This window comes from Macrobrachium rosenbergii, chromosome 5 (assembly GCF_040412425.1).
Source record: "Macrobrachium rosenbergii isolate ZJJX-2024 chromosome 5, ASM4041242v1, whole genome shotgun sequence".
In the NCBI taxonomy this organism is placed as follows: domain Eukaryota; kingdom Metazoa; phylum Arthropoda; class Malacostraca; order Decapoda; family Palaemonidae; genus Macrobrachium; species Macrobrachium rosenbergii.
In genome coordinates, this window is record NC_089745.1 from 24,688,171 (window position 1) to 24,705,960 (window position 17,790).

At 33.4% G+C, this 17,790-nt stretch overlaps 1 protein-coding gene across 2 annotated transcripts in view; it reads right to left on the reverse strand.

Annotated features, from left to right (window-relative positions):
• The window catches only part of LOC136838603 (opsin, ultraviolet-sensitive-like), a 223,600-nt gene that overhangs the window by 171,630 nt on the left and 34,180 nt on the right, over nt 1-17,790 (reverse strand). The window lies entirely within an intron of this gene.

Below are 17,790 nucleotides of genomic sequence, written 5' to 3' on the forward strand. Positions count from 1 at the left end.
CCATTATGGTTATGGGTATACTTTGCAATGAGTGGACACCAAATAAATTTACACTCCTTTGGTAGGTATATTTATATATTTCATTAGTTATATCAGTTTTAAGTCTATAAGGGGGAATTTTGGTATGATAATAAAAAATTTCTAAACATTTCATAATTTTTCAAATAAAACCTAGTCCAGAATGCTGTGATCTGTCAAACACTAGAAAGATTAAACCAAAGTGATCGTTGATCTTCTAAATGTCTTATGCCGAGCACGTGTCGCGGAAACTACGATTTAGCGGTACAGGTCAAAATAACGCCATATTTCCATGTTTTTATGAAAACAAGAATAAGGTTTCCAATGAAAATATCCACAGTAAAATGTTTTTAATATCAGTTTCAGTTTAAATTTCACTTGAATAATCTCTTCTAAACCATACTTTTATCATAACTGTGAGACGTTTGTCAGCATGGAAATTCCTTATTCACCCCACCCTAATGAAAGACTACCGGTATTAAACAGCAAGATCATATGTGTCTTGAAACTAAAGGAGAGATCGCAAACATTTATCATAAAAATACAAGATGATGGTTGACAAGGGGTACTGGCTTGGTCACATTCTTCTATTAAAGTCTGAAAGGATTGCAAATAAATGGACACCTCAAGATTCTTGAAAGACCGAGACCTACATGGATCGGAAACATGAAGGAGTTGGGAATTGGTTGATATGATCTGCCTGAGAAAGAGCAAGAGAAGGGGTGGTTGGAGGACTCTAGCTGAACACATTTGAGGCAATAGTTATATTTTGCTTAGTTATATACCACTATACCAAATGCAAAGTGTATCCAAATACTTTTTGACGTCCAATTCTTCAAACTCAGTGGTGCATCATATCTCACTGACCTCATTGGGCTTAACAATTTTTATATTTTAACGGTCTGTGTGCAATTAGTTTTCCTGATACGATACTTGGCTTTGCATCATCTGAGTAACTGTTGTCAAAAAAGTAAAAATTAAAAAGAATGAGTAGAAGTTAACCAAAATATTCCCTTATTTTGCTGTAAAAAAAAAATCAAAATGCAAATCGTGAAAAATTCATTTTTCATTGATATAACACGCAAATTTTGCAAGCTATACGGTATCAGACATAATGCAAAATATGAAATAATAAGATCCTCAATTGAGAACTTTTTTATCGATAAATTTCTTGGGCCTGTGTTAGGCATGCCAAGATACACACCCTGTAAACCTAAATTATTTTAATTCACTGCAGACTGTTCACAAAAGCAAAATAACAAAATTAGTGATAAAATAAATAGAAGGTAGCTAAAATAAGAAATAATGTAATAATAAAAAATTTTCGCGACATACTAAACTCCAGTAAATTGTATTTGCAAAGAGATATAGCTTATAGCTATTGATGCCAGCCATTGAGCAGCAAAAAATATTATCTGTGGAAATTAAATGCATATATATAAAATTAGTTTCATTTATTGTACCAGTCATTCTTTTTATTGACAGCATGGGGCGAAGAAAAATAATCTTTTTGAACTTTACGTATTACTTTACCTACATCTATTAACATAAATAGATAAATAAATTTATATATATATATATATATATATATATATATATATATATATATATAATATATATCTATATCATATATATATATATATATATATATATATATATATATATATATATATATATATATTTGTCATATGCCTACTGTATACGCCTACACCTGAGAGGGAAAGTTAACTCAGACGGGAATTAACTGCAAAGTGTTTTAATTCTGCAGAGCCCTGTGTAAAATATTAGTGACAATGATTTGTTTTCCACCAAATTTCAGTTTTCTATGAAGTCAATCGTCTCTCTCCTTTGAGTTAGTTACAGCTGTGCTCTCTGTTTACACATGGATTTAGCGAGAGGATGAAAAGAGTGTAGTGAAGGTTTGCTCACAATTTTCTCGTACCAAATCCATAATGTTTGTCTAAAGCTTAAAAAGATAAGTGACTGGATTCTGTGTAACTGTTTACACCATCCTGGAAGGTCAAGATATACACGTGTCCGGGAGTCAACTGGTTTATTCTCTTTGTTGTTAGTAGTACATGGGTGCACAAATGATGTCAATTTCGGAAGGAACCTAGGGTCCAAGAAACGCGCGTAAGGAGGTTACGCTCAAGAACAAAGGAAAAAAAAAAAATTCTCATATAATATTAAAAAAGCGACGCATCCCATTTATTTAATAAAACAAGCTCAACACACATAAATCTGACCTGAGTTGCTAAGCGCCCATCAAGGTCTCTAATGAGCATACACTCATAGTTAATGACACCTCAAATTACCATATTGCAGGGCACTTCGACTTTTTCTGAAAGTAGGTGCAGCTTTTTCTTCTCATTATTCACGGTACGTAGCAATGTTTACGTAACTATATTCATTCTTCCCCTTAAAAATATTATTATTATTATTATTATTATTATTATTATTATTATTATTATTATTATTATTATTATTATATGTGATAACAAGTTCTACAAAAGAAATTAATTTCAACATCCCTCTATTCACACTCAACTCCATTCCACCTCTGGTATCCACATAATTTTTTCTTTTATTGTTTGCGTTCTAGATTTTTAGCAACATGGTCTGATAATCTTCATGTATTCCTATCGTTCAAGTTTTTTCTTTATATATATATATATATATATTTTTATATTATATATATATATATATATATATATATATATATATATATATATATATATAATATATATAAATATATATAATATATAATATATAAAGAAAAAAACTTGAACGACAGGAATACATGAAGATTATCAGACCATGTTGCTAAAAATATAGAACGCAAACAATAAAAGAAAAAATTATGTGGATACCAGAGGTGGAATGGAGTTGAATGTGAATAGAGGGATGTTGAAATTAACTGCATTCCTAATGTGAAAGTTGAACGCACAGAATTTCGCCAGAAAACTCAAAGGAGACCTGTTCCGTAATGAATGTTTCACAATCCAACGCTCAGAAAACGTATCTCTGACGCCCTTACACGAAAAAATACTTGAAGTTAAAGACAAGAATATTTCCAGAAATGACTTCTGTATGGAACATTCCAACTTCACTTACTTCAAGTATAACAACGGAAATAAGTCAGTCTACATACTTTCAACGTGAAGATAAAAGTAAAATTGAATGATAAATATTATCTAACATAAGGTACAGATACACAACTACAGGAATTATTTCGACCTTAAACTACTGTGCTGTTAATTTTTGTCACTTCCGCCCACAAAGATCGAAGCAATTTTACGGTAGACAACGCTAAGGGCCAAGGAAAAAAAATCTGTGAAGAGGCGGCTATGGGTTAAAGAAGAACTTTTTCAATTACCAAACGAATCCTGTTCATGAAATGCACCCTGAATTTTTTTTTTTTACCACGTTTTGAATGATCCACTGAAATTTTCTGGGTAGTGGGTTCATTATAGTTTCTTTGTATTGCCATTAAAAATACGATTCTTTTCTTTAATTTTTACAATACATTATCATTTAGCCATATCACGGGATTTCGAACACCAATTTGCTTTGCAACTAAATATATTTGGTGTTGGAGAAAATATGAACTCGGACAAGTTTTTAGTTTTTACTTTAAGAAAAACTAACAAACCCCAGTGTTCAATCTAAACCATTTTTTTTTTTATTCTTAACAGATATTTAGACAGATATTTAGATGATTCAGTAATTTTTACAAAATCACTGCCGTGGGTGGTGTTATAGAACATTCGGCAGGTATTAAAGTTTCATCTCGGAAACTGTGTTATTAAACGTCAAAAAGTCTGGAGAGGAATGATTCAGTAATTACATTATAATATTAAGTGGGGCATTATAACAGCAATATCAATAATATAGAAAATATAGTTGGTATGTGGCCAGTCCTGCAAACTGTAGATATCGTACCTTTACTAAACCATGATGAGTTTCTTTAGGCAGAAAACTGGGACAAATATGACAGATTTCATAACAGACTAGATAGCGGGTAATGAAGACTAGTACTTCTTAACAAACATTAGGAGATTATTTGTAACTCTCTCAAATGTATTTTACCAGGCATATGGTTTTTGGTAGTAAGCTCAACTGCTATGTTTACTAGATTTTTCATATGATCGTTGAAGCGGAACTTATAGACGAAAAAAATTATCAATTCGACAATGCAATCGATGCAATTCAAAGAAACCTTCAGCAGACTAATATTTGGCATCCTTACTGGGGCCTTAACGGGTATAAATTATGTCGGCTTTACGTCAAATTTCAAATAAATCAATTCATGACGATGCAATGCAGACTAACGTCGAAATTTAATAAATTTAGGAGTAATGCAGCTAACTATGAAACTTACTTATTCTTCATGATTTGGTTCTAAGTTATTTTACTACAATAATGGTATAAATAGATTTTCCCAGTGTCATTAACTTGGCAGCTGATATACTCCTTATTCAACAAGATTTGGTCCTCTAGAAATTACTGTAATGAGTAAACGGGGTATAATTATCGCTCTTGAAATTAAGACTTGCAGATTGGCATCGGCAGGTAATTTGACATAATTTAGGGATAACCTACGAAAGTAACTTTATTCTTTGTGATATCCAATGGTACACCTCGTTCAAATATCTTGAAGATACAATACAAGAAACACGGAAAATAAGCGATACCTCGAATGGCATGAATCTGCTGCTCCTCCTAATCCTTTTTTAAGTTACGCTGTGCGACTCAGCTTCTTATTTCACTTTCGAACAAGAGTTATCATTATTCAACCTAAAACTCATCACACCTTAATATTTAGGGTATAAAATGTAGGTTCTACCGATGATAACTCTTAAAAGTTCTAGAAAGCTATAATAATGACGAACACCATCTCCCTCGATATCGTTCGGAGGTAAGGTAGGTGACTGGCTCCTCACAAAATCTAAAGAGTTTTATCACTTTCACCCTTTCGTCTCGGAAATAAGTAGCCTGTATTAACAGCGCTCATAATAAACTGACTTTCCATTATTCGTTTTGGGAAGCTAAATTTATGACTCAAAGATAAACATTGCATATACATGCTCAAGAGTTTCTATCGGTTTCGTTTGTTTCATCCTGAGCATTTAAAACGATTATTCTACTCTGGATAACCTAGTAGCTAACTACCTCTGAGTAAACGAGTTTCACGCCTGTAATATTATTTGCAATTCTTTTCAAGCCCTTAAATTTTCACATTGCAAATTAATTTCACAAAATAATCTATATAAAATGTGCGCCAAATCATGTCCTCACTGAAAAGACGACAAAATGTTTTCAGCTGTGAATTACACGCAAATCCTCGAACAAGTTGATTTATTACAGATACTACAGTTCATAACGACCTATCGACACTGAGGCTTCCTGTAAATATAATCATGTTGATCACTTAGCTTATAAAATTATAAACTATTAAACTTCACCAAATTCTATTTAATTACCTTTAATTTGCTTACTACCCTATTCACTGCTGACGTTTTGTTTACATGCGTTGGAAGTTTAGTAAAATAAGTTTTATGTGAAAATAAGTGTAGCTTTTTTGGCATGATATTATGCGAATTTATCTTGAATATTCTGTCTTATGATTCGCTTTTTAATAATAATGTTGGAAAGGACAGTGCGGAATATTATTCCGCACTGTCCTTTAATAATAATAATAATAATAATAATAATAAAAGAATATAATAATAATAATAATAATAATAATAATAATAATAATAATAACCTAAGATCACCATTTAAAAAACTTCGACGTCATTGAATATCGCCGCGTGCTCGTGTATTTATGAGGGAACCCACGTACATTTTCTAGTTCGAATACGGAATAAATGTTTTAATAAATCATTTTACTTATATAATCTCCGTGTATTTGCCTGTATCCCCACCCTTAGCCCAGTTTTTTCTCTTATACATAAATGGGCATTTTACTGTCGGATGTCAATGCTGCAAGTGAAATTAATATTGAAGGGATATTGCTAAAAACGTAAGCCCAGTTATATAATGACAAAACTTCGTGAGTAAATGAACAGAAACCAGTGTCGTTGGAATAACGAGGGACGGAATCTCTGTATTTCCCTAGTAAAGAATAGCTTACAAAAGCGAACCACTTATACAAATCCCCATCGATACGACTATATGTGATGAGATGAGATGCGGATTGTTGAATAAAACCTCATTAAATCAACACGCATAACTCTCTTCTACATTACTTAATTTCGAAAATGATCTGACCCATTTCTTGAATACTCCTTTGGTACCGTCAAGAAATGTATTAATTTAAGTCGTGTATTCCCTTTCTCTCTCAAAAGGAGAGGGAACAAATGAAGGCAAAGGAAAAGTCAACAAGCAAACTAATAAAGATAAAAACCCAACATCCCGTAAGGGGAGAAGCAACAAAAAATCCTTCTTCCCAGACTAGACAAAACCTGGCCGTATGAATGTAGGCGTTCTCCAAAACAAAGGCGGAGATCTTTTCTTTCTGGCTTCATAATGCTATCTTGGAGGACTCGGCCACATTGTCCGCCCATACCGAGGATCCTCACTTCATTACACTGTTCTGAGTCACCTGGGAACCATGGGCACAAAAAGAAATAAATCCCACGATCGATATTATGCAAGGTAATTCACACCTGCTGTAATTCAAGCCAAGGAGTCACACTAGAAATTTACTTTTAATTTTCAATTCCCATTGCAATGTCCCCTAAGTAGCTTTACAAATACGATCGTCATAATTTCCTGATCATCTTAAAGAGAAATACTTATAAGCAGCACAATATTAGTAGTCTGAGACGTTAAAGCATTTTATGATATTTATGATTTCAACGGTTACGCTGTGAGCTCACACACGTATAGCAATTATACAGGCGAAGAACAGGAAAATTTTTTCTGTGAGCTCACGTATAGCAATTATACAGGCGAAGGACAGGAAAATTTTTTCAACATATTAAAAGGAGCGGGTGCAGGAAAACAAGCATATTCCATGTACAGTACTTATTCCCACGTTTCGTAACCTTTTGTCACATCATCAGGGACATCTATAAATGAAATATCAGACGTTAGAGTGCTTTCAAAACATTAAGCAAATACATGAAAATATATGCACTAAATTACACTTAAAAATTATGCCTAAAAAAACCACGGAATTAAAATTAGATAAAAATGAATTAGGCACTACGTAAAATCACAGACACACTAAAAGCTATGCAATAAATTACACATACATTAAACATTAAAGGAGAGAATTTACAATTACACAATAAAAAGAATAACAAAACCAGTAAGTAAAATCACAGACACACTTGCGGGGCAAACACCAACCTTTCAAAGCAAGAGTAAAAGGCACACTAAAATTCTGGTATGTACGTTTATATGAATTTTAGTGTGCCTTTTACTCTTGCTTTGAAAGATTGGTGTTTGTCCCGCAAGTATGTATGTAATTTTACTTATTGGCTTTGTTATTCCCTATTTTATTGTTTAATTGTAAATTCTCTTCTTTTATGTTTACTGTATGTGTAAATTATTGCATAGCTTTTAGTGTGTCTGTGATTTTACGTAGTGCCTAATTCATTTTTATCTCATTTTAATTCCGTGGTTTTTTTACGTATAATTTTTAAGCGTAATTTAGTGCATATATTTTCATGTATTTGCTTAATGTTTTGAAAGCACTCTAATGTCTGATATTTCATTTATAGATGTCCCTGATGATGCGACAAAAGGTCACGAAACATGGGATTAAACTACTATACATGGAATCTGCTTGTTTTCCTGCACTCGCTCCTTTTAGCAATAATATATACGTATATATATATATATATATATATATATATATATATATATATATATATATATATATTATATATATATATATATATATATATATATATATATATATATATATATATATATATATATATATATATATATATTATGTATGTGAGTGGTGTCCTTGGTGGAGTTCCGGGAGTAAATAAAATTTAGTTATGGAAATGTGGTTAGAAAGGGGCTTTACTGCAAGATGAAATGGAAGGAAAAGGAAAGATTGGAAGTTCAGCAAGAACTTTAGGGAGAATTCACCACACACTAATCAACAGGAAATTAAATGTAGAAATTCGAGAAGAGATTATATGTTCATACATAGTTTCAACACATCAAGACTCCTCTTCAATGTACAGACGTAAAGTCTCGAAACTAAGTGAAAATATACATTCCTCCTTGAATTTGTGGCATGGATAACGACTGATACATAATTGGATTTCAGAATAAAGAATGCATATATATACCGTATATATATATATATATGATTATATGTATATAAATATATAATTTATATATGATGTATATATGTATGTATATATATATATATATATATATATATATATATATATATATATATATATATATATATATATATATATATATATATATATATATATATATATATATATATATATTTACACTGACGACAAATAGGTGGGATCATGTGAAGTAATTCTAACAACAGGCCAGGAGAAGTAGGTGAAACAAAGATTGTTGACCAAGAGCTGAGAAGAAGCGATAAACACGAAATTCTTGGTCTACTTAATCAATGGTCATAGCTGACTATTTATCACTGTATCCAAACCAAAAACAGTTTCGAATTCTGGCCGAGCAAGATGCCTTTATCGTAATTAGTCTCGGAAGTAAGGTATTCCCAAGATATAGTGGATTCTATGTCAAGTAATATTTCTTGCGTATCATCAAATAACATCAAATGAGAATATAAAAAGTCAAGCCTGTATGAAAAAATTCATATAAATATTTATACATACATTTATACACATATACAGTGTATATATATATATATATATATATATATATATATATATATATATATATATATATATATATATATATATATATATATATATATATATATATATATATTACATACTAAAGAGAAATGTCCAGATCTGCATCAATAAAGTGTTTTGTTCGAAGATGCAGACTTGCATTCCTTCTTTTCCGATATGCAAACGGGAAGCTTCGTACATCAAGTTCCTCAGAGGACGATCATCCTGGCCGGGAGAACCTTCGCTCTTCCCATATATCCTTAAGGAGCATGTCAATCCAATTACTCTTCTACACGTCCCTCTTAAAGATCACCCATTTTTAATAACAAAAATTCATATGATTTGAAATCATCATATTTTTTATATCTATCTTTCGGTGTGTGCGTTGGGGGGGGGGAGATTATTTAGCACAGATAAAGATGGAATTCTTGCTTAATCGAGGATTCCACTTCCTATAGTGCGTACCTTTTGTGAGAACTCTGAATTCAAAATAATTATAGGCATCCCATCCCCTCTTACTGCTATGATCAGTTATATCTGCGGCATGTGCATCCGAGATAATGACTTAATTTCTGGGGACAAAGATTTTTTTTTCTCACCAGCCAGTTGGATATGTATCACAAACGGCTCCGTTAACCTCAGAGTCCCTGACGTTTCTTCTTGAAATGTTGCAGTTTGAATGAAATACTTCGTGTTTATTAAAAAAGAAATAAGATCTATGCTACCCACATCTCATCCACTTTAGGAAGTTCTTTCGTATTTTTAATATTCTTCCTCAAATCTAAGACGCCGTCCACGAGGTTTCATAACAGAATAAAGAGAAATCTGATAAAATTTAATAATATTAATTAAAATTAATTAATAATATTAAAATTTTAGTTCTTTTTCGTTGCCCAACTTAACAATTAAGGTTGGGAATCATCACATTTTTTACCATATTCTTTATACCAGTTCCACTAAATTACATTAAGCCTCTGTTGACCTAAGCTGTGAATTAGCTACCTAGTACTCATACAACTTTGGTGAGTAGCAACAAGTGAGAAAAGCATAAGACGTGCTCTAAGACCAAGGGGTGCTGAGAACTAGAAGACTATCACCGGAACCCACCTTACAAGAAAAGGTGTATGGTTAACAGGTGTATGGTTAACACATTAAAAAGAACTACAATGGGATGGGCGTATGGAGAGTAAGAGGTATTAGAAAGGAGGGGCCTCAATTTTTAGGAAGCCAGACGGTGAATGCAAGACATAAGTGAATGGCGCAGGGCGCGTTGGTAGTCTCACATACTGCTGCTGGTGAGCCTTCTCTGTAGGTGCATGAAGAAGCTAATAATATGGAAGATTTCAACACAGGAGGTTAATCCACGATTCAGCAGTTACGTGTTGATACGGCAGTGACCGTTGCCTTCTCTATTTTTGAAGCCAACCCCTATTACAGGAAACAGTTTAATGTTGAAAAATAATCTCTATATTTTTATATATATATATATATATATATATATATATATATATATACATATATATAAACATTTATATATATATATATATATATATATATATATATATATATATATATAAACATTATATATATATATATATATATATATATATATATATATATATATATATATATACAGTATATATATATATATATATATATATATATATATAGATATATAAATATATATATACATATATATAAATATATATATACATATATATATATATATATATATATATATATATATATATATATATATATATATACATAATGTAAGTATAAACCGAGCATCAAATCGATTCATGCAAATTTTTCTGAAGGAAACTATCAATCAAGACCTTTAATTGCTCTAATGTATAACTAAAAGTAATGAGACAAATTAAATTTCTCTCTCCTTCTCTTTTAATGAACTTCTGCCATCCATTTTAATATATCTAGTGAGATCTGGAAAAATAATTTAACTCATTCCTCTAATAATACATCTCATGTGCACAGGGCCGAGTATAATAGCGAAGGATTTCTATTAGAAATTATCAACGATCGTGAGACCAAGAAACAGGAACCATGTGCTCTAGGTAAGACAATGCACGTTTTTATTTTTGTTAGTTACTATCATTCTCTTATCCATACTAGAGTGTTCTGTCATATCAAATAAATGTGACTAAAGCAATTGAAAAAGAATCTCTGTAATCTTAAAAGTAACTACATTCAAGCAATTAAACCCTATACTCCTTCTAGGGCAAATGGTTAGTTCGCGCAGAATCGAGATTTAGGTAATTGAAGGAACTTACATGAGACAGATAATGTAAATTAGAAAAACCAAATAGCTATTGGCTTGGGAATCAATAAAATGAGCAACATAGTAGCAGTTCTTCGTTTGTCCTTTCAAAACTTCAGCCTTGAGGATAGGAAAAGGTACTTAAAATATTGGAAGTGTTGCCAGAAAGTTATATATGCTACTTATGTATTAGTAATTTATTCAGATAATAATTTATTCAGATAAAATAAGACTTTGCCAAAGAAGTATACAGTAATAAACAGTACTAGGGCACATACAACAGACAGACGGAAAGAAGCGGCTTCATCTCTGACACAGAGACTACACCTGCAAGAACACTGCGAAAATCTTCAGCCTCAAAACCTGACATTCACCCTTGAGATGAGAAATGTTATTCACAGAAATTCTAAGCAAACTGGGACTGGTGTAGCTTGCCAGGTCGAATACAGAGGGGGCATGAAAGCCTTGTGAGGGGAAGCAGTGTTATCCTTGGGAGATCCAAGGAGTCTGGGACCATCATGGTTTGCAGATTTAAATTCAGGAGGAGTGAAAACCTCTCCCTCTATTTTGTGTTCGATGCAGAGTGGCTACAGGCTTTTGAATATCTCACTGATCCTGGAGGATTCATGGAGAAGCATCCTAACCTGTTGAATTTGTCAATCTCCATTTTCATGGACTGTGAAATTTGTACTAAATTTTCCTTTTGGATTCGTGTTTTCAAATAAATTTTGGTAGGACTCCACTATATCCTGGAGTATAGTTCCCTTGTAAAGCTAGTGTAATCTTCATGAAGGTAATTGGTTAATGGCTAAAACAGCAGTTCACTTGGAAATTAATAACTTGAGCAACATAGCAGTTTTTGTTTGTCCCTCCAAGACTTCAGCCTTGATGATAGGAAGTAGTTCTGAAAATATTCAGTTATATAAATATATTTACACAGGCATACATACATACATACATACATACACACCGTAATAATTTGCTTAATTTTTATTCGTGGCCTTTAAAGTAAATTTATTCATTCAGTTAATTTCAGTTACAATTTCATTTAATGCCACAAGGGAAACTGGTTAAGGTTTTTTCGCCCCGACCGAAGGTTGTTTTATTCACGTGGTACCTCGCCCATGAAAGTTGTATTTTTCTCTTTTCATGTTTTGTTTCGACTGACTGATTGCTTGGCTACCAGCACGTTTCCTCACTTTATGGCGGGGACCTTTGACCAGTAAAAGGCAGTGTGTATTTGGCTCCTTATCTTGGAGGTTTGGCTCACCATATTTCGGTAGGACATTGTATTGGATCTCCTCTTCAAGTATTTGCGGCCCTGCTGTATCTGAGGACCTTCCTGAGCTTCACGAAGAGAACTACTGGTGTTCTCTTGCGTTTGAGAGACGACGCTTCATCTTTGTCACCCCTGTCTGTTGAGGGGGGGTGTCCCATGTGCTTTGGACGGACGCCCTCCCTGTGTGTTGTGGAAAGCACTGTCTCTTAGCTTTTTCATCCCTGGACTTGCCCGCTGCCCTTGGGAGGACAGCCTGTCTTTCCCCTGTTCCTGCTTATCTTCGCGCTGCTAACCTCCGGAGTCGTGAAAACCCCTATATCTGCTTTTAAAGCCTGTAAGGATATAAACTTTGATCGCAGTATGCTGACGTTACTGATGCGTGTCAGTGTGCTGTATCCTCCGGCTGCAGATCCCTTGTGATCCCGGGACCATTTTTGTACAGCCGAGTGTGTGGCGCTGCCACTACATTATGTTATAAATTCATCGTTCAACAACCCTGGTGTTGGGTCACTTGGTAATTTGCTATTTATGTCAAAATTTTGGTCTTTCATTCTCTTCTACTAAGTATTTAGGGCTTCATAGAGATAGGTTGTTTTGCTTCCTCCTCCTAGAAACTGTCTCTTTTCCTATCGTGTGTGAGATGATTTAGGGAGAAAGGTTTATTTTATACACCCTAATCCAGTTTTTTTTTTTTGTGGGGCTGTTAGACTGAAATTTATTATTTGTAATAAATACTTAAGCTCGTATAGTATTTTCGTTATCCTCTTTGAGTGTTATTGCTGTGTTTTTCGCTGTTTTGTGATCTTGACCCTTTGTGGCACTGATCGTAAGATGAAAAGAGCCTGTTCATGCCACTTATAATTCTTTAAATAGTTGTGAATACAGTTCATAACAACAAATACACACACAAATAAAAAAATATATATATATACATATATGTGTGTGTGTGTATGAGTGTGTGCTATACCGGCCCAAAGCATAAGACTTCCAGGTGAGAGGAGTAGGAGGATTGCTGTCAGGGATGGCTGAGTATGACAGAGACAAGTAAGCCAAACCCTGAATGCAGAACCGCAAGTCCCTGTAAAGGGGTAGTGCCGCCAGTGCACCCCACGCGTTGCAATGTAAGCATTTTTTAAGGTTCCTCTCAGCGTCCCTTCGGCTCTTGGCTGTAATCCCCATCATTTCTTTCACTGAACCTCCATTCATATTCTCTTCCTACCATCTTACTTTCCACCCTCTTCTAACAATTATTTTACAGTGCAACTACCAGGTTTTCCTCCTATTACTCCCTGAAAACCTTTAACTCTCAATTTCTCTTTCAGCCCTGAATGACCTCATAGGACCCAGTGCTTGGCCTTTGGGATAAATTTTATATTTCATTCCATTCCTGAACCTCGAGTCAACAGAAAACAGCTTGAACTAAGTGGGGAGATTTTTCATGGGTGATTCTTGATAACAATCCTTTTAGACTTAGGGTTAAGGTCAACCAAACAGTAATCAGACCAGCACTGCTGTATGGTGCAGAAACTTGGGCAATGCAAAGAAAAGAGAGAGTCAACCATGGAGAAGGCAGAGACGAGAATGCTGAGATGGATCCTGGAAACATTACTGCTGGAAAGAATTAAAAGTAAACAAATAATAAAATGAGTGGTTATTTTTAAAATAACAGATACAGCCAAGGAAAGTAGGATGAGGTTGTATGCTCATGTAATTAGCAGGGATGACGATGCTTCAGTTAAGATAGCATATGACATGGCTATGAGAGGTAGGAAGAAAAGAACGAGTGACGTCGTTAAGAGAAACATGAAATCGCTTGGCGTGGAACACGCAATGCCCACAACAGAATTCTGTGTACAACGAAGGCTCGAGCGTCCGACCTCACAGAAATGTGGGATTAAGGTCATGTGAAGAATATATATATATATATATATATATATATATATATATATATATATATATATATATATATATATATATATATATATATAAATATAGGATTAAGGTCATGTGAAGAAATATATATACACACATATACTTTGTATATGTATCATATACATATATATATATATATATATATATATATATATATATATATATATATATATATATATATATATATATATATATATATATATATAAGCAACAGACTGGTAGCTATCACAAACCATTAGATACCTGAAAACGTACAATTATCTTCAGTACTACAACATATACTCTGGAATACTTCCTTTGGAGATTTTCTTTCCATAGAGTTCATTCTTACAGAATCTTTTTTACCATAAAGTGCATCGTCCAACAACAACATCACAATGGATATAGGTAGTTATGAATCATCTCTTGAGAGAGAAACCTGTGACGATCTTCTAATGAATATTTTTCCCTATTCAGCGGCATCATATCACTTCATACGGGACGAACCCTATTTTCTGTTATTTTCCGTTTTCAAAAAATATGATTCCATTAGTCTTATTCATATCTATATCTTTTGACTCTTGATTGCGAAGACAACTATAATACCTGCTTTCAACAGAAAGCTCTTCAGGAAAAGCCCAATCTCTTAGGTGGAACTAACGACAAATCTTCTAACAATATGTAAAGACAAGGAGGGGAGCCTCTGGACTTCTCGTTCATCATAACAATAAAATAATATTGTCATTGTATGCGTTTAGACTTGCCATTGTGCATCTCTCACCACTGGAATGTAGGCACCTTGGGCCGCGATTCAGTGCAGAAAATATCATCCCAAGGGTCGAGGCTTGCCGTTTAGAATATCTTATGAAAACGTCAATAGAAAATAGTTCAGTAAAGCAAGTAAACTATATTTGTTACTGTTCTCGCTATTTGATCCATATTGATAATTTTTAATGTAACTACTATTATAGTGCTAATAGTAATACCAGTCCTAAAAATCCTAATACTCGTATTGTTTCGTTGCCAATGATGCTGATAGCTAAAACATGAGGGGGGAATATGGGCAGCTGGTCCCAAACCTGGTGTGGTTCACTTATTACTTTGGAGTCGAATTTCAGTTGCCTTCCATGTCGGAAAAAATGTATTCTCTTATTCCCATGTATCTGTATTCCATTTATAGGTCTCTCTCTCTCTCTCTCTCTCTCTCTCTCTCTCTCTCTCTCTCTCTCTCTCTCTCTCTCTCTCTCTCTCTCTCTCTCTCTCTCTCGAGGCTTGCCGTTTAGAATATCTTATGAAAACGTCAATAGAAAATAGTTCAGTAAAGCAAGTAAACTATATTTGTTACTGTTCTCGCTATTTGATCCATATTGATAATTTTTAATGTAACTACTATTATAGTGCTAATAGTAATACCAGTCCTAAAAATCCTAATACTCGTATTGTTTCGTTGCCAATGATGCTGATAGCTAAAACATGAGGGGGAATATGGGCAGCTGGTCCCAAACCTGGTGTGGTTCACTTATTACTTTGGAGTCGAATTTCAGTTGCCTTCCATGTCGGAAAAAATGTATTCTCTTATTCCCATGTATCTGTATTCCATTTATAGGTCTCTCTCTCTCTCTCTCTCTCTCTCTCTCTCTCTCTCTCTCTCTCTCTCTCTCTCTCTTCCCCTCAAATATATGTATATATATATATATATATATATATATATATATATATATATATATATATATATATATATATATATATATATGTGTGTGTGTGTGTGTGTGTGTGTGTGTGTGTGTATATATATAATGTGTATATATATATATATTTTATATTTATATATATATATATATATATATATATATATATATATATATATATATATATATATATATATATATCCACTGCTCTGCAATGCTTAACTAAATAAGTGTGACGGCATACAGGTCTATAGCATAAGAATTTGCACCCATATTTCCATATCCCATATTAAAAGATATTAGGCCATATTTCATTTACGCACTGATTGTAGTCAACTTTACTCGAAACCTCCGTACTGGGACGCAAATTAAGCTGGTTTATTGATCTCAAGGTGCCTGAATTTTAGTATATCAATTTAATAGTCTGGATGATTTCCTTGTAAAGCGACTTTACTGCGAACATTAGGCGATTTTAATCTCAACCTCATAAGTGTATTCCGACCTTCTTTCCGTTTGTTTATTTTTCAACTTTTTGTGTTGTTCCCTCTAATTCCGGTTACTTCACAAATTCTCTTTTCCTGGTTCTTCTACGTTTTTATTTAATTACTATTTTATTAATGCAGAGGCCTGATACACTTTGCTGCCTATTTCTAATCAAAACACTTGACCCGTCAAAATGTCTGCACTTTTTAAATGTGTAAATGAAATGCGCGCGCACAAGTTAAGGATGCCCTTTTGTTGGAAGAAAGTATGTCTAATTACCAGATTACTTGCAGCTCAAAAATGAACTGCACTCCATTTTCGTTTACGGTTTCTCCCGGCTCTTCCATACCCATTACTTCCTCCACACTTTCCTACCAACTTTTGCATCCACACCACCAACAATTTTCATATCCCCTTTTGGTACCTGATCTCTAAAATTCTCCAGTTCTATGTAAAATTCATCTTTTATTTCTTCGGAGAGTTCATTCGTTAGTGCATACTAAACTAAAATCAAAATGCGCTGTCTTGACATCCATTTTGCCAACGATAATCTACTGCTCGCTGCTCTCCAAACACTCGATACCTTTTCTGTGTTGGTTTTAAACATCATGCCTACTCCTCTGCCAATTCCATGTGCTCTTCCTGAATAAATATATACATTACCCTTATCCAATCTCTTTTTTTTTCCCATTCCTTTGCACCGTAAGTCAAAAAGCTAAGATGTGAAGTCCATATCTCTCGAATTAATTTTCTACCTGGCATTTTTCCAATATGATTTAGGATTATCACCTTCTAACTTGCTATTTTCAATCTATCCTTAGTATTTATTAACCAGGAGATTCTTAGCACCCCATCTGCTATGGTCAGGAGCGATTTCTAAACCGTGCCTATGTAGTACATATCTGTCTATCTACCTATCTATATATATATATATATATATATATATATATATATATATATATATATATATATATATATATATATATATATATATATATATATATTCAGTATATATAATATATATATATAATATATATATAATATACATACTGTATAAATATATTAGCTGACCAACCCGGCGCTGCCAGGGAAAACTGAATGACAACTGATAAATTCTCTCTCTCTCTCTCTTTCTCCTCCCTAACACCCCTCTACTCTCTCTCTCTCTCTCTCACTTACTCTACCTTTCTCTATCTCCAACTCTCCCCACTCTTTCCCTCCTCCTCCTCCCTATCACCCCTCTCTCTCTCTCTCTCTCTCTCT